Here is a 23,117-nt window from a genome sequence, read left to right as displayed (position 1 = left end):
TCATTCAAAATCTTAGCAAGATCTAACAACTTGTATCGTCAGTCTTTTATCAGGATGCGTTCTGCGTGTTCATACAAGGTCCTGAGAAAAATCTTAGATGGGATATGACTCAGAGCGGAGCTGGTAGTGCATCTCTAAAGACATCTCTGTTAATCGATACAATGGGTATAGTCATTGTAAAAATCTCAACTTACATTTCAACACTTCTGCTTGGAACATTTCAATGGCTCTCATCATCTACAGTCATGTAACTAAAGTGTGGTCTATGAACTAGAGTTGGACTGCAAGCTGCTTATTTTCTTTTTTAAAAAAATTTTTATTGGACTATAGTTGATTTACAATGTTGTGTTAGTTTCGGGTGTACAGCAAAGTGAATCTGTTATACACATACATATATTCACTCTTTTTTAGATTCTTTTCCCATATAGGTCATTACAGAATATTGAGTAGAGTTCCCTGTGCTATACAGTAGATCCTTATTAGTTATCTATTTTATATAGTAGTAGTGTGTATATGTCAATCCCATTCTCCCAGTTTACCCCCTGCCCCTTACCCCCTGGTAACCGTAAGTTTGTTTTCTACATCTGTAACTCTATTTCTGTTTTGTAGATAAGTTCATTTGTAGCCTATTTTAGATTCCACATATAAGCCATATCATATGATATTTGTCTTTCTCTGACTTCACTCAGTATGACAAGCTGTTTATTTATCAAGTCAGTACAGAAATTGAGAATAAGTATAGTTAGTAGAAAGAGTGATTTTATATGAGTTTAATCTCATGATTAAAGATTCGGCTAGTATTTTGTGTCCTTTTTTAAATTATTCATTTTACTGTGTTTTACAAATATATTTGATTGGCCTGTGATGGAATAAAAATTTTAAAAAATAAAAATGGGTCTTTGGCCAAAAAAGTTTGAGAAGTGCTGACTGACAGGATAAAGTCCCAGCTCTCTGTATGATCTACAGGGTCAGATGTGCCCTGATCCCGCCCAACTCTTCAGCTTCACCACCTGCCACTCCTCTCCCTTCACAGCACTGTGTTCTAGCCATATAAAATCACACACACTGTCCTTTTACAAATGCTGGCCCTTCTGACCGGAATGCCTTTTATATTCTCAGTTTGCTGCTAAATTTCTACTCATCAATCAAGTCCAACCTTTCTAGATGAGTCAGGACCCTTAGTTGCAAGTGACAGACACATAACTTGAATCATTTAAACAGAAAGGAATTTACAGACAGAGATGGAGCTGTCTTGAGACTCAATAGGATCCGCAGACTAGAATGATTTCCCCTAGCTTTCTCTCTCTCTTTCTCTCCACCCCTCTTTCTCTCATCCTTGACATTCTCTTGGTCTTACTTTCTTTTACTGCAGACAGTCTTGTTCTATAGAGCAGAAGGACATTGTGGAACCCAGTTCTGTTGACCCAACTTAACAAGGCAAGAGGATAGAGAAGATATCTCCCTTAGAACAAGGCAAGAGGATAGAGAAGATATCTCCTTTAGAACAAGGCAAGAGGATAGAGACGATATCTCCCTTAGAACAAGGCAAGAGAATAGAGAAGATATCTCCCTTAGCTTCAGAATAAAATCATCCCAGAAATGATTCTTATTGTTCTTAATTGGATCAAGTGCCTACTTTGACCTCTGAACCAATTACTGTGCTAGAGAGAAGGGATTGTCTCTGCAGTCCAACTTCTACCTTTTCACCAGAGAAATTATTCTAAAATAGAATTACAATTGTATCTCCTCATCTTTAAGTCCTTACCTTCTCCTTCATCTGCAGAAAAGAATTCAGGATGTTTTGTCCTTCATGAGCAAGGTTTGGTGTTTCCCTCCACTTTCACCACTGGAGTGAAAGATGCAACGATTTCCTGCATCTGTGCTGTTCACATGCTGGACCCCTCCCCCAGCAGTCCAGAACTGAATCCCTATGCATCTCTTAAAATAAACAGGTGTTGCCTGTCTTAGTAAGTCTTGTCTAGTCGTCTCTAAATAAAGATACTCACTACTCATTGAGACTATTTTACACTTCATGTACTTTCATTGGTTTTCTTGCAATACTCTATTATGTCTTTCTTTCCTTATATATTTTCTACTAAACTCTTTGAGTTTATCCACATTGTCTAAAATATGTTTCGCACATAGTAGATGCTCAAATTGATGTTTGCTGAAACAAATATAGCATTGATCCTCTTGTATTACGGATGTACCTTTACATAACTTCCTTTCATACTAAAGTTTGATCTCTTTAAATGTAGAGAGTCCATCACTGCATCTTCAGAGACTAGCATGGTGCTTAACACACAGTAAGTGATAAATAAATGAGTGTTGAGGATGAATAATTAAGTGAACAAATGAAGGGAAAAAAGCTATGTATGGAGCACCCTTGATGACTCTATCAAGACTTTATTTGCTACCAAGAATTGGCTGGTACCGTGGAGTTACACAGTGCAGTCTTTGACCCTTCCTTCTTTACAACTAATCTCATGCCTGGTTGGGTACAAGACAGATGAGAGAGGCTGTTTAACATACAAAGACAAAATTCATTTCCGGGGACTGGGCCATAGTTGAGGGTCATTGCTACCTCCTAGTTCCATTCAGTGTTTATTAAATAACCCTCAGATCAACTCACTACCCCCTTAATACTTGAGGTCCAGAAGGCAGGGATCTTCTGCTCTGTACTCCCAGATAACTACAAAGAAATATCTATCAATAAAGAGTCTTCCATATAGATTCTCATGAGGCATAAACAGCCAGCTAATGATCTGGTTCTACAGAGATGCTCACAGCAGGAACTTGGTATATATCTTGTATATGGGGTTGTGGTAGGCAATAAGGAAGGGTGGGAGGATGGCTGCAACTCACCATTATGAATAACAAAGTCAGGTCATGATAACCATTGCCATGGTGACAAACCATTTCTGTCTCTCTAGCATGTACATAATTTATCATTAGTCCTCATCTCCACAATGTCAGGTTGACACAACCTGAGGAGTTATTAATGTCTCAAAATTGCAGGCCTGGGAGGGTGATACTTTGGTTGTTTATTTCTAAGTGAGACCCAAGAACAATATCTTTGGTCCTTGTTCGCTGAAATTCTGCACCACATTGGGAGACTGGAAAGTACACATATTTGGCTTATGGCCTTGAAGTGTCTTGTTTGAAAAGATGCCACAATCTGATTAGAAATATTCACTTCAGAAGGGGATTTTTTTACTCATAAGAGGATGAGATTTTTGCTATTAATGAACATTCTATCTTATAAAAAATACTTGATAGTTATTTTATCAGTCTTTTGTGAAACCCTCTGGAGAAGATTGCTATTAAGTTTACTCTTTGCTCAATGCATACATGCTCATGCTCAAAGTACATTTATTGTGCTAGAATGAATGTGTCCCAGAAAGTGCTAGGATGATTCTGACCTCTAGAATAGAATCACATAGGCAGAAACATCATAGAAAACTCTGAAAAATTATTTTTACAATTATTATTCATTTAACTATTGGACTATTATTATGAGATCTGACTATACCAATAGGCCCAAACTTGCTTCATTGCCTAACACACAGCAGATACTCAAAGATATTTGCTGAATAAATAAAGGAGCTAACAACTGCAGACCTGTAGGTATATGTATGATTACAAATATAGTGACTGGGTGAAATCCTGCGAAACAGAGGATGAACATAAACACTGAATCCAAACTCAAATATTGCTGTTTTCCGAATATGTAAGGCTGTTCAACCTCCAACGTCTCTGTCCACCTTGTTCCTTCTGCCTTGAACGTCCTTCTCCACTTTATCCATAAGATAAACTCTTACAAGTCTACCCTGATTTCACTTCTCCCTAGCCCTAAGCCCTTCCCACTGTCCCCTCATAATGACAGAATCAGTTATTCTCCCTTACATGCCACACTGCAAATTGTGAATTCCTGTCAGTGTCGATTCCACTAACCACACTGGACCATAATGACCTCTTTCAAGGCCAGATGTGTCTTACTTAGCTTTGTATTTCCAGTGCCTGGGTAAGGTAAGGACTCAATGAAAGTTTGTTTTTAAAAAATAATTCTGGTATACATGGGAACAAGATTCAAATGCAGCCAGAGTTTATACACTGGAAGAATTGTTCATTGATTCAAATCTAAATTATTCATAGTCCCATAGCATGTAAGTGGAAACCTCTGAAGACTTCCAAGATCTGGACCTGGCTCTGTCTCATGCCACTGTCCACGTTCTCTCTACTGTGTCCTGAGGTACGGCCAGGGGCTCTGGGAGTACACTGGAGCAAGGAGGGAAGGTTCCTGAAGGAAGTATTTGAATTTAACATCTGCAAGTGCCAGGGAAGAAGTTAGTGCAGAGGAATGATAGTAGAAGCAGGGAGAAACAGAACTAAGATTCCATTCCTTTACATGTACCTGGACACTAACACGCCAGGAGAGGATTCCCACTGGCATTTCATCAAGTCATTCTCCACAGCTGGGGCAAGCAGGCAAAGGCACATTCACCATTTTGAAACTAGACCGTAGACTCCATGAGGGAAATTCAATTTTTGCTTCCCACCACATATGGGCACATAGTAGGCAGTGAAAAAATACTTAATGAACACAAGTACATGGAAGCAAAAGCGATTATATTGCTGGAATGAAGTTTCCATCTCTCCCTACAACACTGTGGGATCTCACACTAGTTGGGTTTATTTCTACCTCAGAGTCCTCAAGGGTTGTAGTGGAGGTGAAAACAGAACTTTTCTGAAGGAATGATTCTTAATCTGCATCGTATCCCCAGCATTTTATGAAAAGGCATTTTCCAAGAGGTCCTTTAAATACTTCAAATCTCCAGGCAGTAGTACTTCAATATCTTTTAAAATATGAAAAGCTTTCTCCCCCAATCTTCCGCCTGGCTCTCCCCCCAGGGTGACTGGCTGAACCGCACAGCATCTCGGCTGCATCTGTGTTTGATCTTGCGCACGCTGAACTGCAGTCCTTGGGTCTTGGACTAAAGACAACTTCCAGCACATACATAAAAGTCTACTTGGTGCCCTCTGCCAAGGACTTGGGAGACCTTTTTTTCAAAGAAACAAATACATTTCATTTCCAGAGTTAGCATGAGGCAAGGCCAAGTTTCTTTTTTTCTCCCCCTACCTGTTCTTTTTCTCTGTCTAAGGCTGAGAAGTACCTAATTATCTACAGGGGCTTAAGGAAGCAGCCAGCAGAATCACAGCCTCACATGGACTCTGTACTAGAAGGAAATCTAGGTCAGTGTTGTCTTCCAGAAATGAAAACTGAAATAATAGCCTCTGCCTGCATGTCAGGGCAAACAAGCTTTAAAACATGGTGGCAGGAGAGGAAATGTCATTTGCAGGCTCACAATTGGTAAAAATGTACTCTTTCATCTTCGGCGATAGAAATTGATTTTCTGAGCCTTTGTTCATTGTCCCCAAATGCCTTCGATGTTAGATCTCTGAAGTGTCTACATAAAACAAGAAGATCTGGGTGCCGGGATGGAACTTTCTTTGGCCTTGAAGATGATCTGAGCATCTGGTTTCCTACCAGCAGCATCAGAGTCAGGTCTAGCCCAGGAGCTGTCTCAATACATGTCAGACGCAGTTGAGCAAACTCTGTTATCAGATTTAACCCCCGGTCAACATCTAAGATACAAAAGCATTTGTCTGGTGGGATTTAGTACAGCCTGTGTGGAATCCAGATCATATAGGAATGAATATAAACAGAGATATCATCAGTGGCCTTTTTTCTACTTACTGGCATCTGGAGATTTTTCTAGCCTGATATTCAAGGTCATCCTACCCTGGTAGGATTTTCTCTGATCTTACATTATATTTCAAATTGCCGAATTTTTAAAGAACTATTTCTCTGCATATGCTCAACACTCTACTAAGCACTTTACAAATATTTCAACATTTGTAGCTTTACAAGTACTGCTTTACAAAACTTGACAAATATCTCATTCATTCAAAAAATATTTTTTTGCCCACCTACTATGTGGCAGGCATTGTTCTAGGCCCCGGTTCTAGGCTAACCCTTCAGAGAGCTGATGGGCTAGTGCAGACACAGACAATATCAATATGTATAATTCATTCCAGAAAACAAATGATAATGAGGAAATAAACTCAGGTAAGGGGAATGAGGGCACAGGGAAAGGCATTTAGTTTACGGTGTTCCCCTGAACATCCTAACTAAAGCCCCTCCTTATACCCCAATTGAATTATCAAAGATGTGAGTCATGCAAAAAGCCAGGGAGGCCAAAAGCCCTAGCTCAGATCTTGGTGCATTTGAGAAACTTCTGGAAACAATAGGGGGAAAAAGCAACAAGAGATGAGGTCAAACAGAAAGGGACCTGATCACGTAGGGCCTTGGAGGCCATGGTTAACGAGTTTGCTGTTATTCTAAAAATAATGGGGAGCCTCTCTATATATTTTAAATATCATTGCTTTGGCTGCTAAGTGGAGAACAGATGTTAATAGGCAAGAGTAGAGACAGGAGGCTCCTGAAGAAGGTCAGAGATGACAGTGGTTAGCTCTTGCGTGGGGCGAGAGGGGTGGCTTGGGGATGTCTGTAGAGGCACAGCTAGAAGGACATGATCATTTGCTCAGACAATAATTCTATGAGATGAAGAAGCTGAGACAGTGGGTGGAGCAATGATAAAGCTGAGGGTGGATGTAATAGGAATTAGCCTTATAATAATGGTGAAAAATGGAGCTGAGAGGGAAGGAAGTCTCTAGTGCAGAATCAAGAGGGGAATGAGGGCAGTTAGAAAATTCAGGCTAAAACAGCCCCAAACCATTTTTTTAAATTGCTACTTGGAAATTTCCAAGGAAATTTTTCATTTTGGCATTCTTGCAGCTAAGCATCCCTTCACTCGATGGGCTTCTGTGCTGAGAAAGACTCAGAAACTCCACAGTTTGTTTCTTACTTAGATTGTTCACGTTACCATTTGATGTTTGCTTCTCTCTCATCTCTGCTGATGAGTCACCAGAAATAAAAACCAAAAAACTGCTTTTACAAACTTCCAGAGTTGCCTTTGTTGCTCTGCATTGACAAGAAAGAAAATGCTGTCGGCAAAATCTGATGCAGCTGGCTGTTTGTTTTCTTGGAGGACCCAAAGGTGAATGTAAATAATTTAAAATAGCTTTTATGGTCTATCTGTCTGTTTCTGGGTGACAAAATTAAAGGAATAAATCTAAGATTGAAGAGGGAGAAGTGTAAAAAATATTTGAAGAAAAACATAAAATTTGATGTGGCCTAACAAATATTTATTGAGCAGTCACAGTGTACAAGAAAACAAAGCAGGACTAAAAGCCTATATATTTACTGAGTGCTAGGTTCTCATATACACTTGAATCCTGCAAAGACATAATGTAGTAGGTACAATTTTTATTATTTTATAGATGGAAGTGAACAGGTTTAGAGACGTGAGGGAAACTACTCTTAACCCTCACACCTAGAATAAGGCAGAGTGGGCCCCCCCTATGCATCTGCCTGTTCTAAAGGTCATGTTCTCAGTGATCGTGTGGACTGCTTCTCAGTTAAGGGGCTCGTTAGGCATTCACCTTTCTAGTGGTGTGGGATGAGGACAGGCTGCTGACAGCCAGTAGTGATTTAAGGTCATCAAGAGAGGTTACGGTGAAGAGCTGTCATTTATGCTGGGAGTTAGAAGGAAGCCCCTGATTTAAACAGAAAGAGGGGGTGTCTTCTCAGGCCAAAATAATGGGAAAAAATGAGGAATCCAGGCTAGTGCCTACTAACTTTTCTCTGGGTTGCCAAGCAACATTTTTGTTGCATATTTATTCATTTTAATGATAACATTTATATATAATACATAGTACAATGCAATTTGCAATATATTGCAAATAAAACTAATATCCATTATATATCACATAATATGTAAGGCACAGTATATTATGTAATATATAATATATGCTATAAATAATTTGATATAAATGTACTTTACAGAGACCTTTAAAATATATATTCATAATACTTATATATGTATTTGTGATATTACAAACATCAGTATACTTCAATGTGTATACTGTATTTTTTTTTCACGGACTTGACTAATTGATTTGGTTTCAATTTGTGTAACAAAGAAAGAACTAAGCTGGAAGTCTGAAGATGTGGGTTTCTCTATTTTTTCAAGTCTCTTAATTTCTCAGTTCTCACACTCCTCCTTCAGATAATGAAATGGTTGGACTGAATATTTCTAGGATCCCTGCCAGCTCTAAAATTCTTGGATTTGGACACGAAAACAGGTCAGCATGCTCTACCAGTTGGTGACTGTGTCCTCTATGTTGGTGCTGGGTGTGTACATGCTCCTACTGTTGTACCTACTTGCTTGTGTGCCTGTCAGCCCTTCTAGACTGTGAGCTCCCTGAGGTCAGGGATGGTGTCTTATCCACCTTTAACTGCAGCATCTAGCCTATGGTCAGTGCCCAATAACTAACATTGCTTTTCTTGTACATTCTGCTTTCAACTATTCCATAGAATTTTTTATTGGAAAATATCACTCCAACTGTGCCTCGTTCCTCATTATTTCAAAGTAGTTTATTTCCAGCTTGAAAAAAATAAACAGTTCCTGTCCGTTGGGGTTTAGGTTAGAACCCCTTGTCAGAATGTTGCTAAAAAGGCTTCATAATTACAACATATGTATCCTTTCAACAAGAGATCTCCAAACAATTTACTAAGAAAGCTATTACTTTGTAATTCAGACCGAGATACAAAGAGATCAGCTTATTAAAGGTTAATAAATTATTAAACTTACCTTTAAACTTATTAAAGGTTAATAAATTATTCACTGATTGGGACTTGAGCTTCTGAGCCCCAGAATCACAAGTTTCTATATAAACCCCAAAGAGCAGGCAAAGGAAACAGTATTCAGAGGTCCTGTGTACCCAGCATACTTAGCGTAATCAGTTTACCTGTGTTAGTTTCATTACCGTTTATAAATAGGGATGCTGCCTCATGGGAAAAGAAAAGCTTCCCTACTCTCTTTTTTCCACCTCCAAGCAAGGTAATTTACCATTCAAATCTATTCTGAAAGGGGCACAGAATTTATTTCAGCAGGCTCGGAGAAAGGACGGAGCTCTCTGCAGAAGAAGCCCCTCTGGGGTTTGACTGGGGTTGAAAGTCTCCTAGGTTAGGTGCTACATGTCCCTCAACCACTCATTCCAACTGCCTTCTTCATCAGAACCTTGTTTGAAAATCCCTTTATCTTCCTTTGACCCTGCTAGGCTGCTACTCAAAGGAATACACTCTAATCCTCCTTAGCCTGTCTGGAGAGATTTAGCTCTCAGTCAAAGGAGTTTCAAAGAAAAGATTTTCAGCAGTCCTGGAAGGGAGATGTTTTGCAGTCTCTAAAGAAATGGGTCACATTTACTTGTTTTTGTAAGTTGGAGATGTTTCGGGAAATTCAGAAACATATGCGTGTGTGTTTGTGTGTGCTTAGAAACAAGTGTGTGTGTGTGTGTGTGTGTGTGTGTGTGTGTGTGTTATCATCACTTCAATATTTCAGGAGAAGAGAATCACAATTTTGTATAAATTTGAATAAGGCTCCCTGAATATTCCAGAAGAGCTTGAATTAAGGACTATTCAGCACCAAAGAAACGTCCCTTTGTTACTTCCCAGCACAAAATTAATTCAGATTAAGAAAACTGTGCCTAATTGACAGTCCCACGGGAATTTGCTTTCGGGGTAAAAAGGATTGCTTAAAATTAGATTAACTTCAAAGTAATATAGGACATATTTTCTCGGGGTTATTTCAACAAAATGACTCATGCTTTGTTTCACCATCGTTTAAAAATACTCCTTTTACAAACTTATTTACACTTTTCAACCGCACAAAATTTGTGTCTAAGAATATAGTATGGGAAGAAGGAAACTGTGTCCTGGAAATCAGGCACACTTTGGAATCCCACCTGGTTCCAATTCCAGCTTTGCCCCTGGCTGGTTGGGTGGAATCAGGGATGCTCTTTAACCTCTCTGAAACCTCAGATTCCTCTTCTGTAGGAATGATGGCAAAATACCCCCCCCTTGAGAGATTGTTGTGTGAATCAGATAACATATTCACAGTGCCTAGCAGCTGGTGGAAAATTTTAAGATGTTACTTTCCATTTTTAAGCCAAGTCTTGTCCCAGCTTTCCTAAATGCCAAAATAATTGAGATTGAACTAAGCAGGTATTTACTCTGTGTGTTATCTGTGTTTATCTCTTTGCTGTGCTGACTTGTCTCTTTCCCCATGGTTTAGCCATTTCATATATCTCCCATCATGTTTCTCTAATAAATATTTTTAAAATGTGACCTGTGGTAAATTAGAAAAGGATAGTTGGCTTTCTGTTTTCCTTTGGGAAAAGAATATTTCAAGTGACGATTACTGGAAAAGCAGTCAACTTTCCCTAACCTATTGCTAAATTACAGATATTCAAACTCACAGTTATGTAATTCAAGTGGTAGACATGTGTGAATTTGGGGATTAATATGATGGAATAAAACATGTTAAATGTTTCCCATCTCAATAAACTCCTTGTTTATTTATCAATCGGATGTGTGACTTGGAACAAAACACCTGAATTCTCTGAGAATCTAGTTCCTCAACAAGAAAATTTAAACGTATTATTATAGGGATTAAAACCTGAAATAGCTGCAGGGACCAAAGGCTAAGGAGGCAAGGGGGCCAGGTGGGTATGATATTATGTTGGCAACTAATTCAAATTTTTTTAAAAAGGTGGTCCAAACAGCGGCCTCCACTTTCAATGATCTTTTTAGTTTCTTCCTTCTAGGATTCATCAGAGATGGGCCTTGTCTGTAATAAATGACTTTAATAGATTCCCTTTCACAGAGCTCAATTTGCCTATTATTGCTGGTGTTTTGTGAGAATCAAAAATTCTTACAGTTTCTGAACAGTGGAGATCATCAAAGATATAGCCTATCTACACTACAGCCTAAGAGGGAGGGTGATGAATGGAATGTCTCTAAAAGGTCATTTTAAGACCATGAATCATGTTTCATTGCTTTCAAGGAGGAAACTACAATTCCGTGGTATTGATGACTCCCTGGAATTCTTCCCTGGACTTAGGAAACTCAGCATTACACAAGCAAATAGCCAGCTTGTCTTGATCGTCCCTTCCCCCCCGCCACTGGTTATTATGACCAAATGCATCTTTACATGAGAAAATGTACATGTATTTGAATATATAATTGACTGCCCTATTTCCTGCACTAAAGAAAGGACAGAACCTGTATTCTTTTACTAGTATTATCACTACCAGTGATACTGTATTTTAAGTAGTTTTTTTTTTTTAAGTGAGTACTTGATCTTTGGTGATTAACTTAAAACCTGTGAACCTTAGCTGTGAATTTTGTCTATATGCATATAATTACTCATATCCAGTGACATAAGAGCCTACAGGAAACAAAATACATTGCTCTATTCTAACTCCATAACTCTAAACAAATAGCTGACTTGGAACCACTGTTTTAACTGAACAGCATGGTAATGTAAGTGCTGAAGGGAATCTGTTTAGCACGATAAGGCGGGAGAATTGCACGTTTGAAGGACGATTATTTGTGGTGACAATGAGAGTGTCTAAGAAGCTATAAAGCCACAATACAGCAAAAATCCCCTTCTTATTAGATGTTAAAGAACATCAAGGAAGATTTCTATGTTCTTTTGACTTCACCCTGAGACACTTTCCAATTCAATTGCTGGGTTGTTTTAGAGGAAAGCAGAAGTTCAAGAGGAGAATGCCTTTCAACGGGCTTATAATGATTTAGAGTAAGTTTAATCATCTTCTGCTATCTCCAGGAAGATGACTGACGTGTCTTAAGAAGCAGAATGTACACTGATTTCACCCTCAGAGAAGGGGAGAGATGCTAAAAGCTCGCATTTGCATGCAGAGAGGGAGCAGAGATTTACAACATGGAATCCGAACCAGAGAATTTAGAATGTAAAACATGGCGTGGCTTCTAATGTAATAAACAGAATTCCTACAGCCTCAAGGCTTTTAGCATAAAAGAGCTATTCTCTGACTGCAAACTTAATACCCACCTTAAATAAATGTAAAATCTGCATGTATATCTGAGTAAGTAGTTTTTAAATGAAACATGGTGGCGCCTCTGCCTGTCTGAGGATTTATGTGAGATGTTTTGTTTTCTGAATATAGTCCTTCATCTTACACTCTTTTCACAGCCTAATTTCCAGCCAAGGGAAACTATCCCCAATGCCTTATATTCTGAATTTGCTTTACCTCCACTTGGAGCCATTAATAACACTTGCTCTAGAATGTTCTTCCCATCCATTCTGCATGCATAAGTCCTAATTATCCTTCAAGGCCCAATTCAAATATCACCTCCCTCAGAAAACCTTCCCTGTCTTCCCAAATGGAGGCAGTATATCCCTTTTTGAACTCCCGTAGCTTTTACATGTGCAGAAGGACACCACGTTCTATGTTACACAATGGCCATGTAGGCATCATATTTCTTATTTCCTCTGCTGGCTCCTCGAAGGCAGGACTGAGTTCTAATTCAACTTTGTATCTCTCACAGGACCTAAAATAGTCTTTTGCCCTTAATAGATTTCCCTTAAAATTTATCAGAAGAACCTAAAATTTCAATCACTGATATACCTAGGAAAAATGCTGTAAGATGGTCAGTTTTCATTCACTCATTCCACAAATATTTATTAGGTGCCTGCTGGGTGCCAAATACTATCCTAAATACTGGGAATACACAGATAAACTAGATCAGTTATCTTCTGGTGAGCAAATAAACAAGAAAAATATATAGTTATAAATAGTATGTCACGAATTAAGATAATGTGATAGTGAATGGGTTGGATGAGGCAGTACTACTTAAAGTGCAATCCAAATGACTTTTTGTCATTTGCAACCAGTTATGTAAAGATCAGGGAAAAAACAAAACATTTCAAGAGAAAGGTGAGACAGCGTGAAGCTGTAAGGCAGTAAAGGGTTGACATATACATCACACTCAGAATTTGGACAGGAGACCAAAAATTGTTCCAGATATTTCAAGCAGAATGGGGTTTAATACAGGGAATTAGAGGCTTCCAAAACCTTTGAAAGGCTTTGGGATCAAAAATCAGAGACAGCCCCATGCAGCATTTGGAAAATCCACGCATGGAAGAATCAAAGGAAACTGTCAACAAGATGTGTAATTCTCAGGAGGACATCCAAAAGCAAATATAGGTTATATTACAACAGGTTTGTATGCTGATGGAAGTGATTCAGGAGAGGGGAATAAATTGAGAATGCAGAGGGAAGGTGTAAAATTTCAGACATATCGTCCTTGCAAAACCTATAGAAAATGGGACCCAGCGCCCAAGCGGAGGCTTTGGCCTTTGATGGAAGTGAAGGCATCTCATCCAGAGTTCAGAAAAGAGAAGGCAGAGGTCATAAGAATAGAAGCAAGTGGCACTGTAGCTTTTGGAGTAGGGAAAAGACAGTGTTCCTCACTGGCAAATCCTCTATTTTTCAATAACGTGTGAAGTGAGGTCAGTAGCTGAGAGTGTGATATCAGAAAGAAGAGGTGCAAGGATTTGAGGTGAGAGAAGCTATGAAATAGCCATTTTGGAAATTGGAAAACCTCGGAAAGTGATGTAAAACTGAACAGCAATGTTGAATGCCCACACGTGATTTGAAACCATGATTTTCAGATGAAAGCACTCATCAGCAAGTTTGTTTTTTCTCCGCAAATGTTCCACAATGCAAGCAAAAATAGGTAGATAGTTTGATTTAATTAGTCTTGAGACTTTGCCAAGTGAGCACAATGTAGGAAAAGGGGAAAGAGCTGCCAAGAAGTTAAAGTATTTGCAAGGATGTGATGGTAATAATGAACAATGGAAGCTAGAAAGGAGAGGTGTGAAAACATGAGAGGGTTATAGGAACACATGGTGGGGTCTGTGATTAGAGATTTCAGTAAGATCTGAAATGGGCAGAGTTAGAGTCTTGGTACAAGGGCGTTGGAAGTACAGGAGAAAGTGGTCAGAAAGTGGGTCAGAGACTGGGCGGTTGGTGAGGATGAGGTCAAAATTATGTCCCTAAAAGAGTTTCAGGTTGTTCAGAGTCTTTGTGAAGCAGTTGGAGTAAAAAGACCCCAGCCCCCTCGTGCTTGTGAGTCAAGATTTCCATATGCCTTCTTATATTAGTGTTTCTTTTCTACCTATTTAAAAGAATAAAGATTTAAGACTGAATTAGAAATCAACCAAAAATAAATAAAAGCCAGTGTGAGGTACCAGATAATAGAAGATGAATCCTAATTTTTTTAAAGTCTTTAAAGACCAGTAGGGACCTTTACCTGAACTTAAGGACCTGAAATAAATTAACAATGCCCCGTGCAATAACAAGCTGAGTCTTGGCTCCAGGAAAAAAAAAAACCATAAGAAACTGGGTCACAACTGAGATGTACAGAATCACATGCAGAGGACCCTTTGCCCTGCACCTTAGGCAAGAGTTTGAATTACAGTGATGGTGATAATGGAAAAGGTGATGATAGTAGCGATGCCGATGACGACACTGAGCACTCAGTGTGTGTCAAGCATTTTACATACGATGATTTTTTCCATTTAATTATCTGAATAATCCATTTTCCAGATGAAGAAAATAAAACTTAGAGAAGTTAAGTAATTTGCCCAAGTAAACAAAGCTAGTAAGTTTAAAACTCTGGGCATTTTGACTTCAGAGGTCACCCTTTTAATGACTTCAGTGTCCTGACTCCCACTCTACTGTGTCCCTATGTGAGAGAAACACAGAGCAATCTACTCACTCCCAAGTCAAGCCAGTCTTTCCTGTTAATTAACCAAAGACTGACAAGTCAGGGGTTATGATGGAAAAAGCAAAGCCACAGGAGGCACACAGACCGGAGTAGGAATTATAGGCTAGCCACGTGTTCACCATGTGATTTTGGGCAAGCTACTTAATTTCTTTGGGTCCCAGCTTTTTATCTGTAAAGATGAAGAAAATATCAATGCCTTACGAGCATTAATGGAGAGATTAAATGAGATGGTATCTGCATAGTGCATGGTAGATTTCTTCTTCCTTTGTCGAAGTGAAGGTAATGGATCTTATTCATCTTTATGGTACCTAAGTTATCCAGTAAGTACCTGGCAGAAAATTAGTGTTTAAGAAATATGAGACAATGAATGGATTGATGGGTAATAAATGAAAAGCTTGAGGTGATGGTGTATAAAAAAGAAGAAAGATACGGAAGAAAAAGATATATTGCTCACTGACTATCTCTCTGCTCCCAGACCCACATTTCTCAGCCCTTTTCCAGTTGGGCAGTGTTGTATAACTAGTTTTGGCCAATGAGCTATAAGCAGAAGTGATGTGTGTGACTTCTGCCCCAAGGTATTTAAGAGCCAGAGTCAGTAAGTGACTTTCTTGCTGTCTCTTGCCCTGTGGCAATAACTGGAGGACCTAAGTTGAGACAAAAGAGCCACAGGATGGGAGCATCCAGGAAGACTGAGTCATTCCAGGGAAGAAACCTGACCTGGAGTTACAAGGCTCACACCAGACTTTGAAAAAGCTATGATTTTATTGAGTTAATTTGTTTCTGCAGCATAACCAAGCTTACCCTGCCCCTCGTAACACAAAAACTGGGGGACAGAAAATCATCTTTCGGGCATATGAAATTGCTGACTTTATAACCAGGCTCAAACTAATTAGAAATAATGTCAAGGACAAGAAAAAAAAAAAAAAAACTTGAACAGAGAAAACGCTTTGGATAAAATGTGGCAATGTTACCAGTTTCATAGAACAAGTTATTGTTGCTGTATAAAGACACAATTAAAAGTACATCTAACTGAAGCTACGATATTCATATTTCAGAGTACCAGGATATTTTGTTAGAGCTCATTTTCTCACAGCCTTCAGAACCTCAGGTATAAAGAGATCCCAAAGGTCATCAAGAATGACCTCTTTATCTTACTGAAGAAAAAATATGAGGTTCACAGCAGGTAGCTGAGTTTCCCATGGCATTTCATCAAATCAAGGGCAGAACTGGTCTTAAACACCCGATCTGTCATCCTGCAGCCTAGCATCTTTCTAACCCTACACTCAAGAAGCTTTTTCCATTACTATGATTGCCCAGTGATACCTGTGTGCTGGGAAAGAGTTAATGTATCTTGAAAAGGGTTACTTTTTTTTAAGTCCTGAAGAAAGTCATACTGAATAAAAGCCATTTGATCCTTCTTGAGGGTGTTCCTCCAGAAAATGTTAGAAGATGGAAGTTATCCAGAGAGAATCTCAGTAACATACTTACAGAAAAAGAAAAATGAATTCTAGCTACATAATTGAAAATTTGCATAAGTCTTTAGAGGATTGATGCCAGTGAAGTCAGCAGTTCTCCCAGGAGAATAATGGGATCATGCCTTAATTCTCTTAATTTTTTTATTTTTGAAGTTCCACCACTAGGTATATCTGAATGAGTCAGCAGAAAGTGAATCTCGTTAAAGAGCTGCTCTGTGAAATGCAGCAGTATCACATAGTGATTACTTATCTGTTTGGAGCAGTTTTCAAAGTTCTCTGCAGTGCCCAGCTTTTTCTCTTCCCTGGTTTTCTCTGCTTCCTAGAGAAAATGGTTCTAAGGCCCCTACCTAAAGTGCATTCTTACCTTCCTTCCAAAAACTCAAGAGATTTTGTAATTCAGAATAACTTGAACAAGTGCCAATCTCACATTTTCCTCACATTTCATCAGATTTTCAGAACCTTCTGATTAATTTAGGTCTTTGGGATAACAAATGTCTTTTGTAGAGAAATACAACAAAGCAAAAAATAAAAATAAAATAGAAAACAGCCTGTGGTTACAATGTTCTCTCCATGAAGGCATGCTATGTGGAAGAAGCACATCACGATTGACAGAAAGCAGTGGGTTCCCAGGAAACTCTGGAGTAAGCATTCTGAGTATATTTTAATTTTTGTATTTTGTAACATGGCTCTTTCAACAAGTACCCCTGGAATTTCAAAATCACTGCAATCTGCCTAATCCCTAAGATTTTGATGGAGGCCTTTGCTATCTCTAATTCAAACAGGGATGTGCCTTTTATTTCTTATCAAACTTCTGGATAAACTTTTGGGTACTTCCAATTAAACAGTTGGAGGTATCTCAAAGCTTTAATTTGCATTGCTCTGATTACTACTGATATTAAGCATCTTTTAATATTGCTTACTGACCATTGTATTTTGTCTTCTGTGATTTGCCTTTTCATAATTTACTTCTTACCTCTTTATTTTTTTTTTAATTTATTTATTTAATTTATTTATTTTTGGCTGTGTTTGGTCTTTGTTGCTGCGCGTGGGCTTTCTCTAGTTGCGGCAAGCAGGGGCTACTCTTCATTGCGGTGTGTGGGCTTCTCATTGCAGTGGCTTCTCTTATTGCAGAGCATGGGCTCTAGGCGTGTGGGCTTCAGTAGTTGTGGCTCATGGGCTCTAGAGTGCAGGCTCAATAGTTGCGGCACACGGGCTTAGTTACTCCGCGGCATGTGGGATCTTCCTGGACCAGGGCTCGAACCCGTGTCCCCTGCACTGGCAGGCGGATTCTTAACCACTGTGCCACCAGGGAAGCCCTACTTCTTACCTCTTTAGTTGATGAGTTTTTTTTCTCACTGATTTGTAGGATTCCTATAAACATATAGGATTCTCTTGTATGTTTAATATATAGCAAATATTTTTCCCCAGGCAGGTATTTACACATTAAAGTTTATATATGGTTTCTTTGAATATACAAAGGCTTTTATTTGTCATATAGCCAAATATGCCAGTCTTTTCTTCCATGGCTTTGGGGTTTGGTTCATGCTTAGGAAGCCCTTCCCCATTCCAAGATATAAAAAATATTCTCCTAAATTTTCTTCTGGTGTTTTCCCAGTTCTCTCTGATGCCAACCCTATGCATTTACCCATAAAACCACATTACAGACTGTAAACCATATGGTAAAGACCACAAACTCCAAAGCCAGTTGCTTTGGTTCACATTCTGGCTTCACGTATTACCAAATATATGACCTTGAACATCTGGCAAAAGCAGTAATAACAGTTCATACAAGTTGTTGTTAGTATTAGCAAATTCATTTGCATGAAGTATTTAGAAAGGTATTCAATAAATATTAGCTATGTGAAGGCACTGAACATCATTTATCTCTGTGAGCTTACCCTGAGCACAGTTCCTGGCATATAGTTCACACTCAGCAAATAAAAAGTTAATCAATTCACTCAAAATATGTTTTCCCCATTTTGCTTTTTCATAAATTACGTATTACTGAATCTGTCTGGCCACAGTTCCCATAATCATTTCGGCAACTCTTAGCATAAATAGTTGTTTTGATTTTTGGTCAGTCTTGAGGCTCTTAAATGCAACATGTGAAATAGCTTTGCAGTAAGATTTAAACCAATCTATGGTCCTTCCTCATATGCCGCATCATGACCATAATTCTTTGGAAGGCAATGAACATTTGTTAGCCTGAAGGTGTAAATGAGAACCTTGCATCTTTTTCTCTCAAGTTTTACAGATGTATTTTCATCTCAAGCCTCTACCTAGTAGTTCAATGATGATTTGCATGGTTATTGGAAAGAACTCCCCATTCTTTGGCACCAGTAAATCAGAAACCAAACTGTGGGATGTGGGAAGTTTTTTCTTTGCCCTAAAAGATGTTACAGCTTTACAAGAAGGAGGAGAATGAAATTGAAAAGACAAAACTCCAAAGCTCTATCTATGTGACGGAGTTGCTAAAGTGATTCAGAGAACTGAAGCCAGGGGCCAGGGCTGTATATCCCTCATTTATGAGATACCTCCTTCCAACCCATGTCGAAACTGTAGAGCCTCAATGGACTGCTTTAGCTCCATCTACCAGTCATTTCCCAGGAGCCACTAAAGCCAGAAAAGATGGGCTTTTCCGTCTTTCACTGTTATATGTTCTTTCTAGCCAGAGCAGCAAATCTCATGGCCTGGCCATCACAGAAGATGCTTCACACAGCCTTCAGGCTTCGTTTGTCTTATTAATAAATAGAAACTAGAGGAATTTTGAAAAGTCCTTCTTTCTTAGAAAACCTGGTCACAAGCTATCTCCCTCCTGATAATTACTATTTTAAATGTCAGAAGGTCAGCATTACCTGGTTCCTTCTCAGTTCCTTCCCGCGGTAACAATGTGACTTCCTCTTGGTGGATGGATGTCTCAGCCTCACAAGGGAGAGGCCCATGAACCTGAAAGTGCAAAGGAGAAAAGCACATTAATATTTTTCCAAAACATTATCCTGATTAAAAATGTATAGTGGCTTTGAGGCCACCACCAGGCATGCTGTTTGAAGTGGACCATAGGAAAGTTTGCTTGGCTAGAAACTAAGAGGGACGAGCAGGTGAGAGCAGTATGGTAGGAAAAACACTTTGGTGAGGACCGTGCAGCCTGTGAGGCGGCATTTGAGTTTTCTTTGATGGAGAACCAGAAACTTTTGTTCACTTCCATGAAGAGGGGTATCCTGATTGAAATGACACTTTGCAACAGGAATCTTGTTGAGGATGAGAAGGGAACATAGTAAGGGGAGGTAGAACACCTTGGAGTCCGCTGAAATCACTCTGCGGAAAAAAAGGCTTCGACCTCAAGAAGGCTAGAAGACCATATAGAAGAAGAGATGTCGCATGTAGTAGTCACCTATGCACCATTGGAAAACACTAATCCATAAAATCTAACATTTAGCTCAAAGCCCATGTCTATGTGACAGCCTTGCTGAACTTAGAGAACTGAAGCCAGCAGAGCAGTGTGATTCTCAGTTCATCTGATATATTCTCTACCTTTATCTCATGCATTTTTTTTAGTGACCAGTAAAGGGTAGTGACCCTATGATTCAGATGCTCTGATCATTCCCATTCTATAGATGCACAGATAAAGCTCAGGGAGATTAAATAACACGGCCACGGTCACATAATTAGAAAGTGGCAAAGCCAGGATTTGACCCCAAACCCACTGACTCTGGAGCTGTACATTTAACCACTGTGGCTTTAGGTCTCTGCAGAGACCCTGTGTGATTAAGGAAGAAATGAGGGACTTGGGTGAATTGACTGCAGTGGCCAATAAGAAAAAGGATTTAAGATCACTTCAAGGTTACTAATTGAACACGATTACCAATGATGGTAAAACAATGTAAAGGGAATTGGTAGTTTCACAGGAGAAACATTTAAGCTCTTCACTCCTTCAACAACCATTTACTGAGGATAAATGTCTCTACCATTTACTGAGGATAAGCCTGCACTGTGCAGGTTTCTGGAGAGGTGAAGGAGAGCAGCCTTTGCCTTCAAGGAGATCAAACCAGTAGGGGAGTTAGACTCTTTCTTTTAATTCTCACCATAATGAATTTGCTTAAATTTTATACAATGTGCAAAACTTACAGCTCATGGTAAACATTCAGGGTATTATAGGAGCTCAGAGGAAGGCACCTACTTGGGACAGGAATGAAGAAGGCTTCTTAGAGTGGGGCACACATGGAATGGTAGCGGATAATAAGTGGCATTGGTTGCCAACATAGGTACACGCTGGTGCGCAGAGGTATATACCAACAGTGGGGATGGCATGGACAAAGGCACGCAGGCAAGAGGGAATGAACAGAGTCATCACCAGCCTGGTTCTTGGGCTTCACCTGCAGAGAATCAGGCACCATCACAGAGTTTTGAGCAAGTCAGGCTCATGATTAGTTCTGCACTTTGGCTGGATCTCTTTCAACGGGATAATCTAAGGGGCAGGAACACACACTGGGAGGCTTGTATAACTCCAGATAAGAGATGACAGTAGCTCAAACCCAAAAAAGTGGCAAATGAATGTGGAGAATGAAGGCCAGATACTAGAATTTGTCAGATATGAGGCTTGGTAATTGGTTGGACGAGGAGGGAGATGGTGGGGTGAAGTTGAAGATGACAAGCTGGATTGTCTCTGTGAATGGTGGTGCCGTAAGTTAGAAAATACGGGCAGAGGAACATTCAGAGAGGTCAGTGAGTTCAGTCTGGGACACTGGAATCGTTTCCTAGGGCTGCCACAACAAATTACTAAAAATTTGGGGGCTTAAAGCAAGATAAATTTATTTTCTCAAAGTTGGGAGTGTGGAAATCCAAAATAAAGGTGTTGGCAGGGTTAATTCTTTTGGGAGGCTCTCAGGGACAATGTGTTCTATGTCTCTTTCCTAGCTTCTGGTGGCTGCCAATAACTCTTGGTGTTTCTTGGCTTGTAGACACATAACTCCAATCTGTGCCTCCGTCTTCACATGGCTTTCTCTCCTATGTCTCTGTGTGTCTTCTTCTTTTCTGTTTATTGTAAGGACGCTTACTGAATTTAGCACCCACCCTAATCCAGGATGATATCATCTCAAGATTCTTACCTTAATTACATCTGGAAAGGCCCTTAATCCAAATAAGGTAACATTCTGAGTTTCTGGGTGGGCATATCTTTCAGGGGACTACTATTCAACCCATTACAGATACTTTGAGAATAGCCAGGGGTGAGTCAGAAGCTGAAGAAGGGGTCTGAGTAAGCTGAGAATAATCAGCATTTGAGTGCAATTGAAACCAAGATAATGGATGAGAAACACAGAATGAGGGGTATCAGGAAGCCAAGAATAAAATCTGGTATATCAATACTTATTTGATAGACAGAAAAAAAAAAAAGGTACCTACAGGGGCAATAAGAAGCCATAGTTGTTTCAAAGAAGATCAAAGCATTGTTTCATGGTATCTATATATCTATAAATGATTGATCACTTACTGTGTTCCAGGCACTATAGCAGTTCTTTACACTTACTTAGTTCCCCGAACAGGTGTTCACAATAGGTATTTTTATCTCCACTTTATAGATACACTAAGGCTTGGGAATATTAAATAACTTGAGCAAGATCCAAGAGTTAATTAGCAATGAACTGAGGATTTGAACATCTGTCTGATGCCCAAGCTTCAGCTCCTTTTCCTCACTACCCTTCTTGTAGCATTTCAACAAGGGAAAAAATTGAAGATAGAAGAAATGATTTAAGATACCATGACAGTGACTGAGTTGCTTATTCAAATCCACTGTCAACTTTTCCCTTTCTAACAGAATCCTGGTTTTTTGGAGGAAGCAATGTGCCAAGCTTTAGAAGAATTATCTCGTCTTTCCTTGGAGATAGTACTGCCCTTATGACAGAATGGTGAGCAATGAGATAGAAGCAGAAATTGTTGGGTCTAGGAAAAATCCTTTAAAAGATGACTATCTAAGCTGTAAGATGTCCTTTTGACATCCCTCCCCCTTTCTTCTTTCCTACTTCCAGGCATGTGGACATGATGGCTGGAGCTACAGTGACCATTCTTTGATTGAGAGGCAGCTCTTTGGAAGGGAGGCAAGTGTTAAGCAAGGACGAACAGAAAGATCAAAGGAGGCTGGGTCATTGTTGCCACTACAGAGCTTCTGTACCAGCCCCAGAATGCCTCTTCCTAATCTTAGTGATATGAGGGGAAAGAATGCCTTAACTTGTTTCAGCCATTGCTTTTTTGGACTCTATACAAATAGTCAAAGCAGTGCCCAATGTGGTGCTCCCTTCCCACAGCCTCTGAAATGAAAGAAAAGGATTAAAAGACAGAAGTGGATATTGATAAGTTTTGGGGAGGGAGGTAGGACAGTTAAGGGAGATTAAACTTGATGGCTTCAACTTTTAGGATGAAGTAAGAGGCAATGTCTACAGAGACTGAGTGTGGTAGGGCTTGAAGAAAGGAAATTTTTAATCACTTTAATGGTGTGCTAAAATGAAATACTGTACTAACTGCTGATCTAATGTACCTTGCCTACTTTGTGCTATAACATGTCTTTGATATATGTTAATATAAATGTTTCAGACATTACATGAAATTTCTAAAAATCTTATATTTGTATTTGTATGGAAATATGTATGGAAATATGTTAATATAAATGTTTCAGACATTACATGAAATTTCTAAAAATCTTATATTTGTATTTGTATGGAAATATGTATGGAAATATGTTAATATAAATGTTTCAGACATTAAAAAAAGAAAAAAAAAAAAACATGTCTTTGAAAAACACTGGATAGCATTTCTCCCTTTCCGAACATAAAGAACATTTGGTTTTTGTA

General features: G+C 39.1%; 1 long non-coding RNA gene across 1 annotated transcript; it reads left to right on the top strand.

Annotated features, from left to right (window-relative positions):
• The first annotated feature begins 7,053 nt into the window (after positions 1 to 7,053).
• Positions 7,054 to 22,814, top strand: LOC132351996 (uncharacterized). The gene is made up of 3 exons (XR_009498563.1): positions 7,054 to 7,121; positions 8,193 to 8,268; positions 22,299 to 22,814. It is a non-coding gene; the product is annotated as an uncharacterized LOC132351996 (long non-coding RNA).
• The last annotated feature ends 303 nt before the right edge of the window (positions 22,815 to 23,117 follow it).

The sequence above is a fragment of the Balaenoptera ricei genome, chromosome 17 (genome assembly GCF_028023285.1).
Source record: "Balaenoptera ricei isolate mBalRic1 chromosome 17, mBalRic1.hap2, whole genome shotgun sequence".
In the NCBI taxonomy this organism is placed as follows: domain Eukaryota; kingdom Metazoa; phylum Chordata; class Mammalia; order Artiodactyla; family Balaenopteridae; genus Balaenoptera; species Balaenoptera ricei.
The sequence above is the reverse complement of the archived record's forward strand: the minus strand, read 5'-3'. Positions and strand labels throughout refer to the sequence as shown.